Genomic DNA, 13,563 nt, shown 5'->3' with positions numbered 1-13,563 from the left:
AAGGAAGCAGCACTGAACATCAATATTAAATTTGGATTACCTTTATGCTGTGTACACACGGTACAATCCAGCATGAGATTTTGACTATAACAGTTCTTCATAAATATCATGACATTTTATATTAAACACAGATTACCCTTAATTTAATTTTGGAAAGTGTCCAATCCTATAGATACCCCTACAATATGCCACATTGTTAGTAAGCTGGAAAATTGATGAAAAGTATAATTACTGCTCTTTACAATGATAGTGGCAGTCCCGTCTGATAATATCCCAGTTGCGGCATGTACTGTAGCTTAATTAAGCGAGTATCCAATATTGCACTTGGAGCTGTAGTGCAGAAGCAGGCTCTTAACTTTGGGTTTGTAGTAGGGGACAGTGCCTTTTTTGACTCCAGCAGCAAGGAGTAGATGGTTATGGGCGATGAGAAAAGCCAGCGGCGGTCGAAGCAGTCTCTGGGACTGGTCTGGACTCTATCCAGTAGAAATGAGTGAGAGGGGTGTATGCAGCAGAACGCTGACGCATTTCACTATGACGGTAGCTTTAGCACAGGTAAATAGCTGCTTAACCGCATTGGGTTTATATACCCATTTTACATTCTACAAGTTTACATGGATTTATATACCCATGTTACTTTCTACAAGTTTACATGAATTTATATACCCATGTTACTTTATACCCATGTTACTTTCTACAAGTTGAATGGCATCTATGAAGCCTATTTAGTAAGGGCACTCTTCCATACAATCTTGTGGAAAAGGCATTTATGTGTAACATAAACCAGGGAAACAGTCACATATATTGATGTGTAGTAAGATAACTTAACTTGTTTTAGCCTTATACTAGACCACGTTCCACCAACTAGCCAACTCATCAAATGTCCAAATTGTCTGTCCAACCAAAATAGTCCAACCAAAATTGTCAACATAGATTACATCATTCTCAGCTATTTAATTAGCGTGTAGCCTTGGGGCATTTGGGTTGTGTTGGCATGGGCGGTCCTGTGTTGTGGCCTTGAACCATACAAATTGTAGGACCCCACCTGATGAGTTCCACCAGGCCTGTAGGTGCTCCCATATTTTTGACCAAAAATAATGCTAAAAAACACAATTTCAGAGTTTATTATAATTATCCTGATTACTAGAGTACCAATATTTATGTGTGGCACTAAAAATCTCAGCATGGTAAAATCTCTTATTATGTATAAACGTAGGATATGCAGTCCAGGCCACCAGGGCCGGATTAACAATGGGCCTGATGGAGCTACAGCTCCAGGCCCACTCTAAAAATTTTGTAGCTGAAGGCCAGGGCTTTCCAAAGAGCCCAGCCCCGCATCGCTAGCCCCCCGGGAACCAGAGATACTGGCAGGCAAATCTGGAACGTTTTCCCCATAACATGGGACACGCTAATTCCGACCTCCACCCGGTTCCAATGGCTGCCAGTTCCCCCTCCAGCATCACAGAAGCTCGAGGTTGATCTCAGTCGAATACAAATCGATGGTCCTTCAATCTGATACCAGGCTGGTCCATATGTGTTCTTTGGTTTTAGAGGTAAATCAATTTTTTCATTTCTGAAATGTCATTTCATGGCTGTTCATGTTGTTTGAGGACAGATTTCTCTGGAACCAAACAGCCCAGTTTCACGGGACCAAAATCATACAAAGCCCACTTAAAAGTTCTTCAATATGAAACCGTCTCATGTAAATGGGTCAGTTGGTTCCAAAGATATAGCTGGTTGTTTAATGGGGGGGGTTCTCCCCCTCACACCAGAATATGCAGGGACTAGGCTGGTGTAAAAGGGGCCAGTCCCTGCATTTTCTGGTGTGAAAGGGGTATTATTTCAAATAGCCAGGACCTGCAGTGCTCTGAATACAGCCCCCTGCTCTCTGCCCGGCTGTCAATGGCTGTCATTTCTGGTGTCTGTCCCCCCAGTTCCCCTTGTCAATGAGCATGTAATCCCACATCGCAATGAGCATTGAACTCCTGACAATGAGCATGGAACCCCTGGCAATGAGCATGTAGGTAAACAGCACTTATGTAGAATAATTTTTAATAGGCATTATGGTGTTTGGCATAGTAGATATTGGACATTATGGTGTGTGGCTTAACATGTAATGGGCATTATGGTGTAAATTTTTAATGAGCGCCTTTGGTGCGCAATGCCCCTGTTTATGAAGCATATTGTGCACTATTGCTCAATCTGTTTGGTATTGCGTGTATTTTGGCTCAATCCATGTGTCAAAATGTAGATTTTGCCTTAATCTGTGTGGCATAAGGTGAATTTTGACTCAGTTGGGGTGAATTTTGGCTCATTCAATGTGACATAATGTGTAAGAGGCAAGTACAGTATAAGGGGGTTACTAGTGTGTTGCATGATTTGTATAAGGGGTATATGGTGTGGTAAACTTAGGTGACCACATAAATGGCGCTGAAATGTTGTCTACCAAGTTTTGGCTTTCAGTATTTGTTTTATGACTACAGTGCCGCCTCACCCTGTAAGTATCTTAGGACATCGACATCCTGCGGTGCACCTTAGGAGGGCACCCGCCAATATATTTCCCTGCATTTTTCTTATGCCAGCCCCCTGCCTTTTGCAGGCATATAAAATTAGGTGAAAGTATTTACACAAATAGAGACACACCCATGACCAGAACACTGGTCACGTCCCCCCAAACACATTATTAGGTGCTGGCCACAGCCCCTATTATTGCGCATAATAGGCCCTTGATCATTTTCAGCTCCAGGCCCATTTAGACCTTAATCTGGCACTGCAGCCCACCATAACCTCTTAATATTTGTTACGTACAGTATAGTTTCCCTTCTGTAAAAAAATAACTATATGTCCAGATCGTATACATATGTATGTCACAGATCTCCACAGGTTCCTATTACAGTCACAATACTCTCAGCTTCCATCAATCTCCTCATGTTGCTATTCCCATTATACAATTGGCCAGCTCAGTGATTGTCTGTCCAATAACTCATCCAGGAAAAAGTACCCAGTCTTTCAGCTGCTGTAACCTTTTCTCTATCTATTATTGAGCACACAAATAGTATTGTATGGTAATTAATAATACACTTAATTGTAGTGGCAGCCATGTTTTCTGCTTATTAAAATGTGTGATTTACTGAACAGCTATTTTTTTTATTTTTGTATGACAAATGTAGTTCTCTAGGTACACACTGAACGTAAAACCTCAGGACCCTTGCTGCGAGGTAAATCTGAAGAGACCTTCTCTGCCAGCCGTATGACGTTTAATTCACAGTAGAATTGTAAGTAATATGTATGCCAAATTGCCTTGGCAATCACCTGTCTAGTCTCAGCGAATTGCTTTGACATCATTCAGTGGAGGTCACTTTTATTTCAAAGCAAACTAGACTCAGTAATCAAACATTCTTCAATAATAATTTAAATTATGATTTATTTAAAATATCACTAACCAAAAACTTTAAAGCACAACCAAAAAAGTTAACTTTGCCTTACAAGTGTTTTTTTTTTTAAATATACATAGCTTGATGAGATCTGATAGAGGACAAAGAGCTGACACAGCAATTATTATAGATGCTGTAACATCCCTGCTCCTGATATGTGTATTTATCCACCATTGAAGGTTATTAATAATGGATCGTAAGATTCGTAAAGCATATTTTTAGCAAATGAACATAACCATGTTGCACTGAAGGTAGGTCAAATGTTCACATGTGCAGAGAGATCTGGTTTGTGTGGGGTGTGTTCAAATTGAAATGTAAATTGCAGTGTAAAAATAAAGCAGCCAGTATTTATTCTGCACAGAAAAAAATAACTCACCCAAATCTAAAGGGCCCCACATACGCAGAGATGTGTGCCAGAGATACATAACGGGAGATTCAGCACAACAGATTTCACTCTTTCAGACAATGAGCCACATACAGAGAGATTTGTGTCAGAGAATCATAATGGGAGATTCAGCACGGGAGATTTCAAATCTGTCACGACTGTCACAGCCGCACCTACCATCAAACTGCACTGATATATATATACTTAATGCTGTATGGATGAGGCACGCTCGGCTTTTGGTGCAAAAAAACGGGGATTTATTTGTCACAACCCGACATGTTTCGGACACTCACGTCCGTCCTTAGGGATCCCTGAGGACGGACGTGAGTGTCCGAAACATGAATAGTATGTATGTGTGTATATATATATATATATATATATATTCGCCCTGGGGGGAACCTCCGCCTTCCTGGGGGACCTTGGCGCCAACGTGTGGAGCGCCGTGCGATACTTCCAGGCCGGGCACACGCTGTGGGCACTGCTTCAACTCGGCCTCTTCCTCCTCACCTCCGCCGTGCTGCAGCTTCTCAGCTGGGGCTGGTTCTGGGTTGACAGAGCGCAATGGTCCCGGGTACTAGCAGAATAGAGCGGTGCCCACAGAGAGTGAGTCTGGAGCCGAGGGGTGCTGCGTGGATGGTGCACTGGCCGGGGACATGGCCAGAGGTGTCCCAGAAGACAGACCAGCCTGCCAGAGGTGGACGGATGGAAAGGCAGGTGAGATTCACTACCTGCTATGCTGGCGATTTTCTGAGCGAGTGCTCTGAATTGACTAGCCTGTCTGTTATTAATTGCGGCACGATTCGATGCGGCCACACACACAGCAATTCTCTGCCATTTTCTTATGTCAAATCGCTCAGAAAATGACTTAATATTGCCCTGTGTGTTGGGCCCTTAACTCTGTGCACATGTTTTGTTTCATTTGCCTAGCCTGCAGTGCAAAATGGTTTTGTCAATTTGCAAGAAAAATGTGCCTTGCAATCAGGTCTGTAGAACCCCCAACACACGCAATGCTTCTTGGCAAAGCAAGGCTGTCAGGATTGCTCAAAATTTTGTCTTAATTAGTACATATATAACTGGGGATGGCAAATCTACATTGTTAGCTTGCACTAATCAATTTCATGTGCAAAAATGTATATCTGTGTGCGAGTATGAAGTCTTAAAACAAATTCCTTTGTGGTAATGTAGCAGCCCAATGCCTTTAGTACATTTTCAGCCACATTATTTTAGGTGCAACCCATGCCTAATTTGGAATTACTACATGTAGTGGAGGGCTGGGCTGGGTGCCCAGTGCCCCCCAGACCACTTCAGATTTGCTGTTTCAGGGCCACCTGCAGCATGTAATTTAATAGCGCTGGGCCACGGGTCCCCTGTTGCTCGCCGCCCGCTGCTCACATACACACAGTATCTGACAGGGTAGGGGCAGGTAGTGTAGAGTGCCAGCACTACTTGGAAGTACAGCTTCCTGGGAGCGCTGACGAGTAGTGTGCAGCTCCCGTGTCAGATGCTGTCTGTGTGAGCGGCGGGTGGCGAGCAGCAGGGGACCTGCGGCCCAGCGCTATTAAGCAAGCAAGTAATTTGCCCTGGCATGTATTACCCCATGGCAATGAGCAAGAAACTCCGCCTGGGCAACAAGCATGTATTACCCCCACGGAAATTATAAAAGAACACGAAAAACAGAAAAATCACCTTTTGCATTGAACATATTAGCTGCACACACAAGGGTACAGTAAATTTACTAAAGTGTAAGCTTTTACTAGTGAGAGATGTTGTCCGTAGCAACCAATCAGATTCTAGCTATAAGAATTTGCCAGATAAATGATAAGTAGAATCTGATTGAATCCTATGGGCAACATCTTTCTCTTCTAAAAATGTATACTACAGGAAATATATCCCACAGTGTACATTAAGGACTATCCACTACCTGATATCATAGTTCAGGACTTATAATAAATTAAATACACTTCATCCATGTAAACCAGGCTATGAACATTGAATTGATTCTCACTCAGAGCTTCATCTTGCACACAGTTTGTGTTGCACTACTTAAATGAGACCCTTAACCCTATTTGCCTACTTTAATAATCTACTTTCTGCGAGAAGCATAAGAGGAGATGCATCTAGCAACTGTAGGGGACCAGGCTGTGCATCTAGCAACTGTAGGGGACCAGGCTGTGCATCCAGCAAATGTAGGGGGGCAGGCTGTGCATCCAGCAACTGTAGGGGACCAGGCTGTGCATCCAGCAACTGTAGGGGACCAGGCTGTGCATCCAGCAACTGTAGGGGACTAGGCTGTGCATCTAGCAACTGTAGGGGGGCAGGCTGTGCATCCAGCAACTGTAGGGGACAGGGCTGTGCAATCAGCAACTGTAGGGGGCCAGGATGTGCATCCTGCAACTGTAGGGGACCAGGCTGTGCATCCAGCAACTGTAGGGGGCCAGGCTGTGCATCCAGCAACTGTAGGGGGTCAGGCTGTGCATCCAGCATCTGTAGGGGGTCAGGCTGTGCATCCAGCATCTGTAGGGGGTCAGGCTGTGCATCCAGCAACTGTAGGGGGCCAGGCTGTGTATTCAGCAACTGTAGGGGGCCAGGCTGTGCATCCAGCAACTGTAGGGGGCCAGGCTGTGCATCCTGCAACTGTAGGGGGTCAGGCTGTGAATCCTGCAACTGTAGGGGGTCAGGCTGTGCATCCAGCAACTGTAGGGGGTCGGGCACATAATTAGGTCTCATCCTCCAAAAGCCAAAACTCACAGGTAAGGGGCATCTTTTAGCTTAGCCCCTTTCAATCAGCTCCCGGGATTCACTATTAATCTCGTATCTTGCCTGCTTCACTAAGAAGCTGTTGGGATGCTGGAAAGGCGGCCACCACTCTGTGGGTACGGGGGCAATCCAAAAAATTGTGAGTTCTCCCCTAACATGTAGGAGAGTATGCAAGTCTGCCTAGACTACAATGGGTGAACTACACACAAGAAAAAAATGTTTACCGTTGATTGCTAGAAATGACTGCTGTTATAATTTTGAAACACAAGCCTTGTTATTTTTCACTCTTTCCTTTTTGCATGTTGCTATAAACAACAGTGAGCATGCTGCAATAATACTGATTATATGATGGCATGATTGTGCTGAAGTTGGAGGAGAATGCAATTTACTTTATGACTTCCCGCCATTAGTTCAATAAAGTATTGCACGTACTTGAGCATCTTAGCATCCACTATTTTTGATAAAACAATTTAAACTGTACCTTTATGGAGTCTTGGAGTATAAATGGATAATCCAAATTGAAAAGCAAAGCATAAGGCTTATTGCAGTAAAAGTTAGATTTGCAAATGAGCTTTCTCTAAAATGAGCAGGGAGTCATGTTTTCCTGGATCTGCACTACAGTTAAATCCCCCAGTCTAAATTCCCACTTTGATGCTTGTCAAATGATCACATTTTAACTTTGAAGATCAGGTTTTTTCGATTATTATATAATCACAATTTGGATACACATCAGACAACCAGTATACATTCCTGGATTTTGGAAACATGACAACTCTTTAAAAAACAATCTCATGTCAGCTCCTGTCACCTTAGCATTTAAGTGAAATGGAAAACCATTACCAAAGAGAAAGCAGAATTCTATTTATGAATTGTAAGTACCATGGTGCAGAGATTGCAAATGAAAAATGGCCTAGGTGGCCAGTGCCAAAGCTGAATGCCAGCTGTCAATAATCGGATTACATAATCATTTGTAAGTAAAGCAAAAAATCCCACAACTGGTCAAAACCATGTCGCACTGCAGGTGTGGCAATGTAACGTGCAGGGAATTTTCAAATTGAAATAATTTGACCTATGGGGGTTACATGCAAAAGCAGATAATATTTAACGTGCACATAAAAAATATGGCAATGATCCTATTGTTTTTCGTTCGTCCACCCACCTCCTTTTAGTCTGTTAACTCTTATGAGTAGGGCCCTCCTTCCTCACGTACTCACCCTACCTCTTTACCTCACCAGTGCTCCTGTCCTGTTCTTCCCTTCCTCTACTTCATCTTCAGTCTCCTCGACAATTTCGGCACTTACTTCAGAACTGATGCTGATTTTAGTTCTACCAGCTATACCCCTATTTATGCTGTATTTTATCAACACACCCTGTATGTTACCTTGTAATTTGTTTTTTGTTTGCTATGTACGGTGCTGCGGACACTTTGTGGCGCCTTATAAATAAACAAACTACTACTTGAGTGCAGTGACGGCGCTAGGCAAAGGCAATCTAGCAAGTGCCTATGGTATTTGCAATGCCTAGGGGCATTAATTCCAAGCCTAGGGCCGGGTCTTATTAAGTTTTACAAAGCTCATTGGCTGCAAGTGTTCAGAGCCCAGCGAGCAGCTAAACGCCGCTCTCCCCCCACGAATCCTATTAGTAATGGACAGCTCTACGTGTGTGATCTCTTGGCTGCTTTGCACTACCATCTACCCCAAGATATGGTTCCTGTTCCCCTAGCCTTTTACAGAACATGTAACTCCTCACCCTGGAAGCAACTACAGCCCTAAAGATCAGACTGTAGAAGCCAGCTTGTCTGGCTGAAAACAGCATAAACTCACCTGGCTATTGGCAGGAATCTTTAGCTCACACACTTGATCTGGGCCCGGGGGTTCGGCTTATCTTGATTGACGGGTTGGCTGATTTGAATGACGGTTCAGGATAGGCTGGTTGAGGTCAGAGGTGGAGATTGATGGGGTGATGTTCTTGCTTCTAGAAGATTCTGCCTCTTGCTTCAGAAAACGTTGGACTGTTGAGTACAGAGATTCAGTTGATTAGCTATATACTGTCTTTATTGCTGTATTTTCCTTCAATAACCCTTTCTTAACCCATCTATATCTCTAGATAATATACCTCTTATTTCTGTCACCTTTCCTTTCTTTTCTAGCTGTTCTATCCCCTCTATTCTATAATGCCTGCCAGGCCCAAGCGTTCTGTGGGGGCTCCCACTAGATATGTCAGCCTGGATGAGGCTGATGTTAGGGCTAGGGCCAGGCCTCCTGCGCGCGGCGACGTAAGGGGCTTATCCCCTTCGCCACGCAGGAGAAATGCAGGCGCCAGGGTTCTTTCCCCCTCCCAGGTATTGCCCAGGGTTGGTGGGGCTGGTGCAGGGCGTCGCGGGGCTCAATCCGCGACGCCGCGTGCACCCACTTCCAATGGCGACGGGCGGCGGGGGAGATCGCGCGGTGGTCTGTTAGGAGCACCGTCGCTGGTCCCTCCTCCCCCCGCCCGGGTAGTCAGCAGGCGCCGGGGGTCGCGGTCTGCTGCGGTAACCGCAGCGCACCACGCAGCGGACGGGGAGGGGGATGCCGGGATACAGCCTGGCCCGGCTCCCCCTTCACCAGCGCTGCTCTCTTCTCCCCCCGGCCGGGCACGCAGTAAGCGCCGGGCGTCGCGCCCAGCCGCAGACACCGCGGCGCGAGATAGCGGTGATGTGATGGGTGAGGGGGATGCCGGGATGCAGCCCGGCCCGGCTCCCTTTCCCCTTGTTCAAAATAATGGCAGGCGTGCTGGGGGACGGGATAGACATCCCGTTGCCCCTAGCAACAACAGTGCGCCAGCCAGTAAAAGAGGCAGGGGAAAAGGTGCGATGCCAAAGGAATCAAGGCGCGACGGTCGGGGGACCGGAGCGCCAAATAAAGGCAAAAAGGGGGGTGCAGTGCCTATGAGCACTGGGAGTGAAATGGCCGCCAGAGGTAGAACTGGCCGCAGGGGTGCAGCCAGAGATGCTGCAGAGGGTGTTGCAGGCACTTCTATGCCTGGAGCGCCCTCTGCTGGAGGAAGGGGGAATAGCAGGAGGTCCCATAAAAAAGGAAATAATAGCAATGTGGCAGCAGCGCCATCTGGTGGCATTAATTATAATGGCAACCCCAGGGTGAAATTTATTGAGGACATGAGGCATAAGTTAACTTATGCCGAATTTGAAATGTTTAAGTCGGCCGTAGCTACGTGGCAGGATAATAGCGAGGATTCGGCCGAATCCTCAAGCACTAACTCGGGTGAAGTGGATTCGCAAAGCAGCAAATCCGGTCCACAAGAGGAAGCTCCCTTTGCTGTTTCAAACGGAGAAGGCGAGGCTAGCGATGGGGACCAACAAAGTGATTCTGAAATGAATCCTGTAGAGGGGGTTAGAAATTCTAACGCCAGAGCTAGACGGGCAGCGAGGAGAAGGTTGGTCGCGGAGAAGGCTAGGTAGACCAATATGGCGCCACAAGGGGCCAGGACGCAACCGGGTCGCTCATATGCAGACGCGGTTGCAGGGAGGAACACAGAGGGCGCTTACATCTATATGCGCGGCGGTGGTGTCGGCAGTGGCTCCTCTGTTAACCACCGGGCCAGGTGGGCAAGGGGAAACTGCTCCTTCGGCAACTTTGGAGTCAGTATCTGACCTCATAGCCAAAGCGATAAGTCCGACTATTACTGCGGCGCGAGGGAGAAATGCCATTTCCTCTGCCGAAAGGGTATCGCCGAATGTCCCACCTGTGATGGGGGTTGTTAACGAACCTCTATTGACAGGTCAAGATTCCGCGGAACAAGCCATGGAAGGACCATCGTCGAGCCGAGGAGGAAGTAAACGTAGAAGAAGGAGGGCAGCATCTTCTGATACTGGTGAGTCCACGAATGATCCTGACTGGACAAATGATGATAATGCAGGGTCTAGCAGTGGGGGGTCAGAGGATTCATCTGTAGAGAAGAAAGCTAAGCGGAAAAGATCTGCAAAGTCTAGGAAGAGACGGCGCAGAAATGAAACCTCGGATTCCTCATTGGCATCGACGTCTTCCGAAGATAAGTCATCTTCGGACGGCGTCGCGAGGAGACGAAGGCGAAAGAGGTGTAGAGAATATAGGTCCCATAGCTCCGGGTCCTCTAATGTATCGGTTGAGTCTGATGCAGTGCAGTGCGCGAACACCGCCGTTAAGCGGGGTTTGCGCCCTAGGGCTAGGGATAGGATCAGAAAAGGGCGCTACGTAGATATCTTTGCTTTAACAAGCAAAGATAGGCGGGCCCTTCTAGCCGCAAGGAAGAAAGGACCCGCTAGCGAGGATGCCTTTCGCACTTATAATAACTGGGTAAGAGGCATACTAATTTTTGCGACCTGTTATTTAGAGACACATCCAGATGAATATGTGAACCTGGTGAGATACCAGTTCCTTATTCATAAACTCTACACCTCTTACGTCGGTCCCGGTTGGCGGGTCTATGACGAAGAGTTTAGGAGGAAGCAACATGGCCGGGAGGTGTACGATTTTGGTAAGAAAGACGTAGAGTTATACGGCGAAGTTGCCGAATCAGCTACACCTATTAGGGCTCCTGAGAATAAGGGGTGGGTAAGACAGTATGGGAGTAGGCCTTACAATAATATTAATAAGGGAAGTAATACGAAGCATGGCCATGGTAGGTGCTACTCATTTAATAATGGGCAATGCAGCCTGGGAAACAGGTGTCGTTTTCGGCACCTTTGTATCAGATGCGGAGGTCAACACGCAATCAAGGATTGCACAAAACCTCCGACTGGTGGGGGAGGTGGGGCTCAGTCCACGACAAAACAAAGCCGCGGTCCAGCGGCACCTGTCGTTGGATAGAGCCCCAACTCCAATAGTATTGGTCAGGATGTTACCATGGCTGGAACGGTATCCGGACAGAGATGGAGCTAGATTTTTGCAGTCCGGATTTTCAGAAGGTTTTCAATTACCTGTTTCCGCTCCAATTAGTACGGGAACCAAGGGAAACTTACGCTCCGCTATGGAACATCCTGACATAATATCACAAAAAGTTGAAGCCGAGGTAAAACTAGGTCGCATGGCAGGCCCGTTTTCAACACCACCAGTTGAGGGACTAATTTTGTCCCCTATTGGGGTGGTTCCCAAAAAAGTTAAAGGGAAGTTCAGGCTGATTCAGCATCTTTCTTGTCCTAGAGGGTCGTCTGTCAATGACGCCATCAATGACGATTTGTGCACTGTTAATTATTGTTTATTTGAGGATGCTATAGACATCATTAAAAAAATTGGTCCTGGTGCCCTCATGTGCAAATTGGATGTTGAATCAGCTTTTAGACTATTACCTTTACATAAGAACGCATTTCAGTACATGGGATTTAAATTGAATGGGGGTTTTTACATAGATAAATGTTTGCCCATGGGTTGCTCCATTTCATGTGCTTATTTTGAACGCTTTAGCACATTTTTGCAGTGGTGCCTGCAGGAAGTGTCGGGAGCTGACAGCATTACTCATTATTTGGATGACTTTCTTTTAGTGGGTCCTCCAAATTCTGACCTGTGCCTTAGGTTACTAGAAGCAGCGCTTGATTTATTTAGAGATTTCGGGGTTCCCGTGGCAGGGGAAAAAACCGAGGGACCTACTACTGATTTGGTGTACCTCGGAATTGAAATTGATTCCGAGCTAGGTCTGTGTAAACTTCCTCTAGATAAAGTACGCCGGTTACATGACGAAATACGTTATGCCATCGCGGCCGCTAAGTTAACACTTAGACAGGCTCAATCTTTATTGGGCCTGTTTAACTTCGCATGTAGAGTTATACCCATGGGCAAAATTTTTTGTAGAAAACTTCAGCGGGAGACCGTCGGGATTCGCAAACCCCACCATTTTCTACGTCTATCTTCAGAAATGAACAGGGATCTGAAAGTGTGGGAAATGTTTCTGGATAATTTCAACGGCATATGCATCTGGCAAGCTCCAGCCGTTGCAAATGCGGAGTTGGAATTATATACAGATGCTGCAGGATCTTCCGGATTCGGCGCATTTTATGCGGGACGTTGGTGCGCAGAGGCCTGGCCCGAATCTTGGGCACGAGATGGCATGACCAAGAATATGCTATTATTGTAAATATTTCCAATAATGGTCGCCGTAGAGCTCTGGGGCGCAGAATTGGGAAACAGGGAGGTTGTCTTTTGGTGTGATAACCTAGGGGTGGTCCAATCTATTACACAACTAAGGTCAACCTCTCTCCCAGTTTTGCGTATTTTAGCTCGGATAGTGATGATGTGCTTGTCAAACAACATTACGTTGCGAGCCAAGCACGTCCCAGGCGTACTTAATGAAGTAGCGGATGCATTGTCCCGTTTCGAATGGGTAAGATTCAGGCAACTTGTGCCTTTAGCCCAGAAGTATGGTGAACAATGTCCATCTTTTTTATGGCAGGTGCCTCTGGAGGGGTAGAGGAGCTGGCCCTGCGGTCGCTAGCGCCGGCTACCTTCAGAGCTTATCTGGCCTCATGGGAGCGCTGGAGCGAGTTCATGCTTGAACAGGGTGGCACAGGTAAGAGGTCTAAGCGTCTTATTAATGCCTATGTATGGAACCTGTACGCTGAGGGTAAGTCCAGAAGTTTTGTTGGACGCTCTCTGGCAGGCATATCATTCTTTTTGCGTCTTGGTGGGAAGAGAGACATCACCAAGTCTTTCTTACTTTCCAGAATGCTAAAGGGATGGGCCAGAGCCAGGCCGGTTTTGCCCGACAGGCGACGGCCGATTGATGTCGGCCTGTTGCGTCGAATCTCGAGGTCCCTAAGAGTAATTTGCTCAAACGATTACGAGGTTCGACTTTTCAGGCTGGCTTTTACCATGGCTTTCCATGGGGCGTTCAGAGTAGGCGAACTGGTGTCCGCTACCAGGGCATCTCCCTCGCCTATGCTGTTCGGCCATGTCGACGTGCACCACGACGGTTTATGGTGCAAGATACAGCGCTCAAAGACCGATGTAGCGGGCAGGGGGC

The sequence above is a fragment of the Crinia signifera genome, chromosome 6, assembly GCF_055691185.1.
Source record: "Crinia signifera chromosome 6, ASM5569118v1, whole genome shotgun sequence".
Lineage (NCBI taxonomy): Eukaryota > Metazoa > Chordata > Amphibia > Anura > Myobatrachidae > Crinia > Crinia signifera.
This window is presented reverse-complemented; position numbering follows the sequence as displayed.